The following is an 11,580-nucleotide window of genomic DNA, read 5'->3' as shown; positions in this document are numbered from 1 at the left end:
GAGGCCGTGACTCCGTTATCGGGCGGCGATGTCCGCTGCAAGGGGATCGGGAGGCATGGTCATGTGTAGCCGTGACTCCGTTATCGGGCGGCGATGTCCGCTGCAAGGGGATCGGGAGGCATGGTCATGTGTAGCCGTGACTCCGTTATCGGGCGGCGATGTCCGCTGCAAGGGGATCGGGAGGCATGGTCATGTGTAGCCGTGACTCCGTTATCGGGCGGCGATGTCCGCTGCAAGGGGATCGGGAGGCATGGTCATGTGTACATTCTTCTTCTTCTTTTCTCATGCTCGTACCGGTTCGTGTCGACCTAATCATCAGAACTGCAGGTTCCATTATTAAAAAAGGCGCGGCGGTGAACCCGACAGACTTATCCCGTGTTTAATATTTTCAATTCTTTTTGTAAGGGCTATTTATATTTTCATAGGGACAAGTGAAAAGAAAAAAAGAAAAAAAGAAGATAGTTGAGCGGAGCAGCGTGGGAGAACCAGCCAGCTGAGCAGGCTAACGAACCAGAGGGGGCTACCTGGGCCACCCCATATTTTTTTAGGGGTACCCGGGCCACCCCATGTAGGCGTCTTAGCGGGCAATTGGGCTGGAATTCGCTTTCCCAGTCTGACCACACAACCCTAGCCTCCTCTCTAACCCTAACCCTTCCTCCCCACAGCGAAAAACCTTCATAGCTCCTCGACGGCGGCGACTGAACGCGTGTTGATCTAGGGGCGGCGCCAGATTCGACTGTTGTCTCTGGGTTTGGCCCTTGCGGAGGTCTTAACAATGTTATCGAGGGCATTTGGTGGTTACAAGAGCAGTTTCTCGGCAGATCTCTCCGTGCAGGCCTTACGCCGCGCGTTTGGTACCCTTTTGCAGTTCGATAGGAATCATCAGGCTCACCAGCTACATGGTCATCCAGTCTCACCTGATGGTTTTCCCCAAGAGCATAGCAGGTAAATTTTATTTGTCACACTTCTTCATGTGTCGCAGCAATAGCTTTACTTGTCAGTAGCCTATGAGGGATTCGGAATCCTCTCCAATTAGATTACTGAAGCAATGTTTTCGAGGGGCTTCACAAGTAATAATTTCCTGACAATTTTTTTTCATAAACAGCGTGTTTTCTTGATAGTTTTTTTTGCAAATTGTGCAGTTATGTACGATTTAGTAGTATATACTACTCCCTCTGTTCCTAGATATAAGCCTTTTTAGGAATTTCAATAAAGTTAAAGACTTACGAAAACTGTTTCCGTTGAATTATATATGAAAAATAATTTTAATAATAGAAAAACAGAAGCAATTTTCGTAAGTCTTAACTTTGGCTGATAGGTACTGTAGCTGATATTGCTGTGATTGGTTTAGTAGGTGTTTTATTTTATGGTTCATATTCTGGATTGGGTTCATCTCTATAGTAATCGGAGGGACCAGCAAGGTTTTTGAGTCGCTGAGTTAAGCCAAGTTGCCAAGGCTGCAGCTAGTGGCTTGCTGGCTTGAGTCAGTGACTTGCCTAGACTAATCGCTCCAAGTCGCCATGGCAGTACAGTGCACTCCCGCACCTGTTTCCCTCCTTTGCATAGCCCATTAATGCCAGATAAGCAAAGTTATCAGGCCGAACAGGCCCAGCACGGCCCAGCTAACCACTCCCGGCCCTCATCCACTCGCTAAACCTAGCGCTGCCAGCCCACACTCCTTCATCTGCGCCTCTCCCCTCGAACTTCTTCCTCTGCGCCGCCGGCGCGATCTGAAGGGGGTGCGTCGCCGGCGAGCTGCAGCGGTGGTTCCTAGGTCACGGCCGCGAGCGCCATGGCTTCCTCTCCTCCCGAGCTCCCTCCCTTTCCCTCTCTCTGTCGAGCCAGCAAGTCAATTAATCGACTAATTGCAGTGATTAATCGCAGAAAATCGCTGTTGAGCCAGCGAGTCGGGCGACTCGCTCCGCGAGCCAAGTCGCCCGCGCAAGCCAGTCACGGCGCGACAACTAGGCGATTAGTCGGTGACTAATTGGCGATTAGTCGGCGACTCAAAAACCTTGGGGACCAGATTGTAAACATGAAAAAGTAGGAGCTTAGCGGGTCCTTACCCCCCTTTATCTGATTATTAGAGCGGAAAGGACACGCGGAATTTTACTCTTATAACGCGAATTGAATCTATTCGATTCAACCTTATGAAGCAACAAGAAAAAGAGATCACTCGAGGATCCAATATCTTATTCCACGAAGGAAGTATCTGAAAATCCTTGATTTAGTTTCGAGTAATAAACTAATAAAACCTTAATGGACCTAATTTGCTGAATTATTATAGATCCATAGTCATTCTGTTCTACGATTCCACTTCGACAAAAGGAAAAAGCATACCTAAATTCAATAGCTTTACGTCCGCTATCCCGATCATGATTTTCCTACCCTCAGGGGGAAAGTAAAGGCCCTTTCCCCTTTGGAAGGCTGTGGGCAAGGAGGGATTCGAACCCCCGACACCGTGGCGGCTAGCTTCAAATAATAGGTAACTTAAAATAATAATAGCTATTATCTTAGGAATCGTCGATATTGGAAAAGTCCATAAAATTAGGAACATTAGAGTTTTCATTAAAATAGACTTTGTTTAGTAGTATCGTTTCCATTTTTTTTACAATAAACTCTTGCTTTGAGTGAAAATGGTAAATTGTTGTACGGCTAAAATTGTTTTGTAGAGAGCATTCAATTATGCCACACCTGTTGTTTACACAATTATGCACTACTCCCTCTCTTCCCATGAAGAGAGCATGTACTTCCTTCTAGTGTCTATTTATTTTTTTATTGGCATTCGTGGATTGATCACCAGATGAAACATGGTTAGAGCTGTAATATGTCTTGAATTTACACTATATTCAATTAATCTAAATCTCGTAACGTTTTGCGGTATGTTTAGTTTGTGCTAAAGGTTGCCATGACAACAAAGTTGGCTAGCCAATTTTTTTGAGGTTTTGCTTGCCAATAGATTGGCCAACATTGGCTTGATAAAACAGACTAGAGTTGGTAGTGGAGTTTTATCCAAGCAAAAGCCAGTGTTGTGCTCACAACCAAAAATATGCTAGGGTTCACATTGGTCGCAATCAAACACATCCTTCTTTCCAACTTTTCAGTTAATATCTCCATTTCCCACTAATCATGAATTGCATGCACCAATCAACGCCCACAGCGCACCAGCTAATTTATCAATCATTGGTAAGTCAAACTAGGGTGGCATGCATGGCATTAAAATAAGCGTGGCATGCACCCTTGGCATGCATGACATTAAAATAAGCGTGGCATGCACCCTTGGCATGCATGACATTAAAATAAGCGTGGCATACGCCCTTGGCCTGCAGGGGTATTAAACTAGCCTGGCAGGTTGGACCGAGGGGAAATTTTGGAAGAAAGCTTTTCACGGGAATGGAGGGGGTATTTTATGATCTGTACTTAGTCATTATTACCCTCATATTGACCATTTAATAATACTATATAATCACATGAGAATGAATGAGTGGTTAATATTGTTTGGACCACCAGATAATCAAATCCCTAAAAAACAATAGGGGGCTCTTTGAATCACATGAATCCATAAATGCTGGAACAGAAAACCATAGGATCATAGTGTCATGACCATATGAACCCCACAGGATTTTGGCTTGTTTGATTGCATCATAGGAATGTATCACAAAAGAATCCTTGGGAAAAAAAATCCTGTATGATTCCATCCCACAAATCAAACGACAATCACAGGAAAAATCCTAAGTATTCCAACCCTCTAGAATTCCTATAAAAATCATTTGAATTAAAGATGCCCTAGAAGGGGAAACAATGTAATCTTTGTATGTTTTCTGTTCTGTGTATTGGTTGAAAACAGGGGCGTTCCGTCAGCCTGTATGTTTGAACCAACTGGTACTGTTTGTGGAAGCTTTGATCAAAAGTTGGCCACACTGAGGAGCATTGGGGATTGTGTCAGTGAATATGAGCTCAGTGTGCTGTTGAAGAAGATACCTGTCCCTGTTTGTTATGTTTGGTGTGATCCCTCCCCCTGGATGCATATAACCCAGGTATGTGAATCAATATGTATATATGTGGGTGTGTGGGTGGGGTGGGTGTGTGTATTTGTAATCACTAGAGCTGTTAATAGATGTTGTTCACTTTAAAATCTTGCAGGAATCTAAAATCTGTCACTGATGTATGAACATTTAAATATCTAGAGTTAAGATGATGTCAGGTGCCAACAATCTTGCAATACTATGGTTTTGGCAAAATCTTTGCCATGATAATATCGTTCATGCTCAATTATATCCGCTGAAACAATCATGTGAATTCAAATGATACCTGCTGGCAACCATTTATCATATCTTCAATCTCAGACTTACCAAAAAGAAACCTGTGTTACTGTCATTCATATCTTTATTTTCATGAAAAATGGGGTCTATTAGTCACATTCAGGATATGTCTCTACTATATTACTCTTCCTTTTTGTATATCATATTGAATGTACTCTTTTAATGAGTCCAACTTAATATTGGCCTTTAGGACTCATGGATTTTGTGCTGATCACGCCCTTTGTTCTTCATGGTTGCTTTTTAGTATTTTCCCCTACTCTTTCCTTTGTTCAGTCCATGCACTACTCAGTCCATTGTTTTGCCACTACCTCTGTTTTACACTTTAACGATATGTATGTGAGATGATATATGTATGCTTTATTGTCAATGATGTAGTTGTTCATGAGAGCATTTTGGAGCTTATATATGATGTTTACGATAAATTTGCGTGTAACTATCCTTGTTGTGCACAGGGGGTCTCAATGACAAGTAATGTTAATAAGATGGTTAAAGCTGGTTTCGAAGTTAAACTATTGATGGCAGATTGGTTTGCTCGAATGAACCCTCAGATCACGATGAAGGTTGGTAGTGATCTAAGTAATATTCAGACTATTGGCCGGTATAATATTGAGGTTTGGAAAGCAATTGGCATGAACCTTGGTGGGGTTGAGGTCGTGCAGTTGTCGGATAAAATAAGTTGCAAAACAGATGAATACTGGTCACTTGCAATGGATATTGCAAGAAAAAGCGATCTGAGCAGAATAAAGAGTTGGCTTCGTGTTTATGCATCAAAAGATCCAAGGTATCTTTATGTTCATATTATTGAATTGTTTAAGTTTATGTTTTCACATGCTAGTTCCTTTTTTTTTGTGTACTAAGCAGGCGTTGTCAAGGAAGTATTGATCCTTATATGTCCAGAGAATTTTCAGCTGCTGAAATAGCTAATCCTTGCTTGCAGAGCGCTGGTATATTATTGCAGAAGGTCTGTATTTTAATTTTTTCTGTTGCTGTTGATTTTTGTTAGCTTGGCCTGATTGCATTGGAAGTAACAACCAAGACCTCAAGTACTTGGATATCTGAATTGTTAGAACAAAGACCAAATAATCCTGTGTCTGTCTCCATAAGAAATACTCCCTCCGTCCCATAATATAAGAATGTTTTTGACACTATAGTAGTGTAAAAAACGTTCTTATATTATGGGACAGAGGGAGTATATAAGAAAGATTGGCAAGCAAAAGCAAAGTATATAGAACTATAGACCAACATGACTGGATCTGTATGCTGAAACTGCACTAAGTACTTGGCAGCTAGAACAGCATCAAGCGTGCAACAATATTTTAGTTGAATCTTTAAAAACAACTGCTGTCCAGCTTATGGACGGAGAACAGCAAAAGTTGGGCAGCCCGCCAGCATACTCATGTTCCATGTTATCCAGTTCCCTATGTTGTATGAATGTCAAGAATTTACTAATGGTATTTCTGATAAAACTTACCATCGAGAATTTTATAATTTCTAATAACCGTGTCGCCATGGATTAGGATGTGTAACATGTGACCTCAGCTGTACCTGTCTAAACTGGTGGAGTTTGGTAAAGATGATCTAAGCGTCTTGTATGGGTGGTTGAGACGATTGCATTAATGTTTATGATAGAGGTGTTGTTCTTGTTCTTCTGCTGATGCTTTTGCCCAGTTAACTAAGACACATAGTTGCACTCGAGGTGCTTTACAAGTTGCCTCTCTTAGAGCCATCACCAGCAGGGATTACAGTTTATTGGGGCCGAGGAATAAAAACATACTCTTGGGATCCAATCACAACCCCTATTTTAGGGAGGCACCAAAATATTGCCCTGAGCCCCTTCTCCTGTGGGTTCAAAGAGGGCCCTTTTCCCTGTACAAGGCGCGAAGACATTTCTGCTCCTGCCCGGCCCCTCCTCCGTCATCCTGCTGCTTCTCTCGCCCCAGCCGGTCTCTTGAGTTATCGCTCCCTGTGAGGCTGCTAAATTTGGCCTGCTCTGTTTTGGGCCGTTCTGCTTTCTTGATTCAATTTAAAAGTCCTTGATGCTGGAGTGTTTCTTCATCCTGGATTGGTGAGGATGAATTAGCTGTTACTTTAAACTGGTTCAGGAGAATCGAATTGTTTCTAAGATTCTAAAGGATGATTAAACCCATGAGCCGAATATACACTGCAGGGAAAGGCTTACAACTGCTTCAGGATAATTGAATTATTTTTAAGGATGATTTGTTTTGAGGCGCCATATGGTCTCTTAAATAAATTTGTAGACATTAGTCAGAGATTCTTATCATGAATAAATAAATGTGTGCTTAGAGGTGTTTTGAGTCGCTAAATATATTTACCCCAAAAATCATATTGAGAAAACTGACCTTGCTCTATGGATGTTTGTACACAAGTCCTCTGCCTATGGTTAAGCTAATTTTGCCAAAAATAATGCATAAACAAATCTGTAATACTGGTGTCTTTATGTTGTGACGTTAAATAGTTAAATTGACATCATATCTTTTAAGACCTTGTATGTCTGCTACGTCAGAGTACTTCATAAAGTTGTTGCTTGCTGGGCTCCCAGAACATTTTCTTCTATTCTCTACTGGCCTCTGCCTATGGTTATGCTAATTTTATCAAAAATACTAGAAGCCAAATATGCACTGAGCCTCAATTGTCTCTAACAAACCTGGAATACTGGTGTCTCAATATGATCCGACTTGTAATGGTTATATTGACACAAAGCATATCTTTGCAAGGTCATGTGTTGCTTAGGTTATCTAGTGGGAGCATGTTTGAACTTGCATCTAAATATGCCTTCTTGCGTGCATAGGTTCGTTTGTTTACTTGCAGGATGAAGGCTAAAGTTGGTGTCGTTTGCTTTGGGTTTTAATATAGATAAAGTATCTCAACTTAAAATACAGTATTTCTATGTTTTATCTGGAATGCTTGCATAAGAATCTTTCTTTTTGCGGGTGTATAAAAACCTTTCTAACTGCAGGCGGACGTTTGGCTTTTGAACTTGGATCAGCGTGGGGGGCACATATTAGCTAGGCAGTACTGCAAGCACATCGAGAGGGAAACTATACCAATTGCTTTCTTTAACAGTATCTTTATAATTGTGTTATATTTGCTCTCTTATTTTCCATATTTTTTACAATACATTTGCGTACACATACATGTATCCTTAACTTAAAATACAGATGTGCTACCAAATTTGTTAGAGCATCCTGGATTTGGGGGTTGTAACGATACAAGATGGACCATCTTCATGGAAGACTGTGAGGCCTGAGCTCTGATATTCACAAAGGTCCTTGTTTATTGGTCTAGTTGCATATGAGTTGTGAAGTTGTGGGGGTCAAATGTCCTTGCAAATCTTCGTGTACTATTAATATTGCTAGACATTGCTTTTTAGTTGTAGCACAATGCTATTTGATTTTTTAGACCAATGTATCTGTAGGATGTTTTAAATCCTAGCACATCGCTAGATGATTTTTAGTACCAATGGTATCTGTAGGATGATTTATGACTCATTTAAGTGGAGTAGTGAAGATGAGTTCTTGCAGAATTACGTTTGCAAGATAAAGGTCCAACATAGTTAACTGGTGATATTTGGATTCTATAACTTCAGCCTAGATGTGATAGGAATTCTTTTATTTATTGTTAGACATGTAGTTTTGATTTCTGATTTGCTGTCAATACCATCTTTTTTTTGTGTTTAATGTTGTCTACAATGTCAACAGTTGCCTTTTGTTTATTGCAGGAAGAAGTCTGTTCAAAAATAGAGGATGCTTTCTGCCCTCTTAAAAATGCAAAATGTAATCCGTGTTTGGAGTACATAAAGTATATTATCTTACCTTGGTTTGGAAAATTTGAGGTGCTGCGGACTGGAGAGAACAGTGGTATAAAGTAAGTTGGGCTGCCAAGTTACATTTCTTCTTGTTTCCCGTTGAATTTATGTAATAAACCAGTGGAATGTACACTTATATCATTCAGTCATTGCAATTATGTATTTCTAGGAAGGCTTTCAATATATTATCATGTAGATTTGGTTGATGATAACTTCTATGCAGGACGTTCATGTGCATGGAAGAGCTTGCTGCTGATTATGAAAGTGGCGCTTTGCACCAATTGATGTGAAGCAGGCGCTTGTCAAGGCAATAAATATGATGTTGCAGGTAAATTTCTTTATCTGTCTTCTAACTTGCAGTGATTCTTATTCTATGTATGTTTTGTCATTTCTCTGATTGATTTTGAAAGTTCCGTTGATATCAATGGATGTATCGATCAAAAGATTTTGCGTATGATTGACACAATGTCTCAATATTAAATCAAATAGTATTAACCTAGAAGCCTAGTGGTATTGTTCATTTGTGCCCCTTTTCTAGGTTCGTTTCGTTCGTTGGATGACAATTGGACCTTTATTTGGCGCCTTCCTTGTATAATTTGTGCTAGACATTAGTATAAGTTAGTATTGTGCATGTCCTCCCCATGTCACCTAATCATCGACTAGATATAAAGGTTTGACTTGTTTCGTTCTTAGAGAGCCTGAAGAATGGTATAAGGACGAAATGCGTGAAAATTTATAAAACGGAAGAAACAAAAGGCTTTATTTGACGGTGTTCCTGGTCAGCACAAAAACCAGAGGAAGAAACCTTTTTGGCCTACAACTTACGTTAGAATCTGATTATGGCCATTTCTGGTTGAGCTTTTTAACCAGCTGGATATAAATGTTTGACTCAATTCCTTGTGAATTAGAGCCTGAAGGTATTGCATGCGGAAAATGCATGAAATTTCATAAAGCGGAAGAAATCAAAGGCTTTATTTGATGGTGTCTCTGGTTGGCACAAAAACAAAAGAAAGAAACCTTTTCTGTCTTCTCTCTCAGAACATTTTCTCTCTTATCCTTGCATTAGAATTTGACCATATCTGGTTAGGCTTTTTATAACCAACTCTCTTATCCTATAAGCTCTGACCCATCTCCAAGCAAGCAAACCTCTAAAAAACCAGCAAGTTCCGGTAACTCATCTGAAAAGCAGTTTGACCCTACTTTCACATGTTCTCTATGTACTAATTTTGGATTGCCCTAAAAGCTGATGGTATCCACCAACCATGCCCACTGATAGATACTTCTGCCCTGTTAGTATCAATTGGAGAGCAGTTACCAGCTGTTCCAGTGATTTTTCTCAGCTATGCCTAAGGACCTTCTAACGGCCCTTGTGTTCTTGTTCAGCATAATGTAAGGGCTGTCCAAAATTGACGTGGAATTTTGTGGTAGATGACAAGCTAGAGCCATGTTATTTAAACTAGAGCTATTTTATTCTAGTATTATATCTATATAGTTTTTGGTGACAGGTTTTATTTTATGAAGTATGAAAGAAATATTTACTGATCTTCATCCAATACGGCCATATGAATCAACTCCCCTCATTAATGTGAACGATGACACATTGCATTTATGCATGTCTGTGAGTTTAAGTGATTAGTCCTAATTGTTGAGGGAAGGTTGTTCTTTTTTACCTTGCTTATGTGATCAACAAAATGTGCTTTATATTCTAGAATTATTGGAGCATTATAGTAGTTATTAATTATACATTCAAATATTTGTTTTTATCATAATAACACTTAACTCTGATTTTCATTTTTTCTGTTTCAAGCCTGTCCGTGACCATTTCAGTAGCAATGATGAAGCAAAAGAACTCAAGGAAGCTATGCAGGTACATTTTTTATCAACCCTATTTGGTCATTACGATGTAGTATAGCATACAATTTATAGGGTAGAAGCATTTCGTTGAAAACTTTTCTGTTAACTATAAGTTGGAAACCCAACTGTTTGTCTACAAATAAAATTTGATTTGGCCCTAAATAAGTCTGCCAATTTAATGCTGACTAACATAACATTCGGATGGTGCTAAACTGATACTCCCTCCATTTCTATATACAAGCCCACTTCATATTTTATGTCTAACTTTGACCATTAATTTTATCAACGAATTGTGAGTTATATGCCACAAAAAGCATGCCATTAATGCACATTTTCAAAGAACTTTTGATATAATTTTGATGACGTATATCCCATATTTTGTTGACCTGCAGGCTATATAGTACCGGGGCGGACCATATAGTACCGGGGCGGACCCGCATCAACATTGGACGTTTGTTTGGCACTTGACGGACACAAAGTCATGTACCGACCTGCAGGCTAACGGAACGCAACGGGATCTCCTAACCGGCGCTGTCAGTGCTGGTTTCTGGTACTGGCGCCCGAAGGGGTAGCCAGAAAAAAGCAAAAAAAAAACAACCGCAAAAATGGTTCTCCTCATGGACCGAACTCGCGCTGTAAGAACAGAGAACAGTGTGTTTACCACCTCACCTACTTTGCGCTAATGAGCAAATCCAGGGCGAACTTATATAAGCACATTTGTAGTTGCGTAATTCGCTTTGATTTTTATTTTATTTTTAAACATTTTGGGAAAAGTCCATGAATCACAGGAAAGTTCATTTGTTTTAAAAAAATCGATTTTGAAAAAGAGTTCACGATTTTGAGATAAATGTCTATCAATTTTTAAAAATAGTTCACAAATCATGACAAAAAAAAGTTCATCAAAATTCAAAAAAGGTTCATCGATTTTGAAAGTAGTTCATCGATTTTGAAAAAGTTCATCAAAGTTCAAAAAAGGTTCATTGATTTTGAAAAAAAAATCATCAAAATTCAAAAAAGGTTCATCGATTTTGGGAAAAGTTCATCAAAATTCAAAAAAGGTTCACCGTTTTTGCAAAAATTTCATCAATTTTGAAAAATAGATCACGATTTTTCAAAAAAGTCATCGGTTTTGGAAAAAAGTTTACAAAAAGGTGAAAAAAGTTCATCGAATTTGAAAATAAATTCATTAAAATTGGGGAAAAAAGTCGTCAAATCTGAAGTAGTTCATCAACATTGAAAAAAGTTCACCAAATTGCAAAAATTGTTCATCGAATTTGACTAGAAGGTAATCAAATTTTTTAAAAAAGTTCATGGATTTTGAAAAAAGTTGATCAATTTGAAGAAAATGTTCATGTATTTGCGAACCAATTCATCGTGCCAAGACGAAGAGAAAAAAGAAAACAAAAAATTTTAAAAGGTAAACAAAAAAAGGAAAAAGGAAGAAGAACGAATACTAGGGTTCGAATCCTGGTAGCGCCCTTTTTTGCGAATTAAGACACAAAATAAAAACACGTAATGGGCCAGCCCAGTGCGCCGCGGGGGGTGTGCGCCCGTTTGCACCCATGCCTGTAACGGGCG

The 11,580-nt window shown here is 39.5% G+C and overlaps 1 pseudogene; it reads left to right on the top strand.

Moving 5' to 3' along the window:
- The first annotated feature begins 579 nt into the window (after positions 1-579).
- On the top strand, positions 580-10,716 carry LOC125528246 (annotated as a pseudogene).
- Positions 10,717-11,580: the final 864 nt, after the last annotated feature.

The sequence above is a fragment of the Triticum urartu genome, unplaced genomic scaffold (genome assembly GCF_003073215.2).
Source record: "Triticum urartu cultivar G1812 unplaced genomic scaffold, Tu2.1 TuUngrouped_contig_4740, whole genome shotgun sequence".
Lineage (NCBI taxonomy): Eukaryota > Viridiplantae > Streptophyta > Magnoliopsida > Poales > Poaceae > Triticum > Triticum urartu.
The sequence above is the reverse complement of the archived record's forward strand: the minus strand, read 5'-3'. Positions and strand labels throughout refer to the sequence as shown.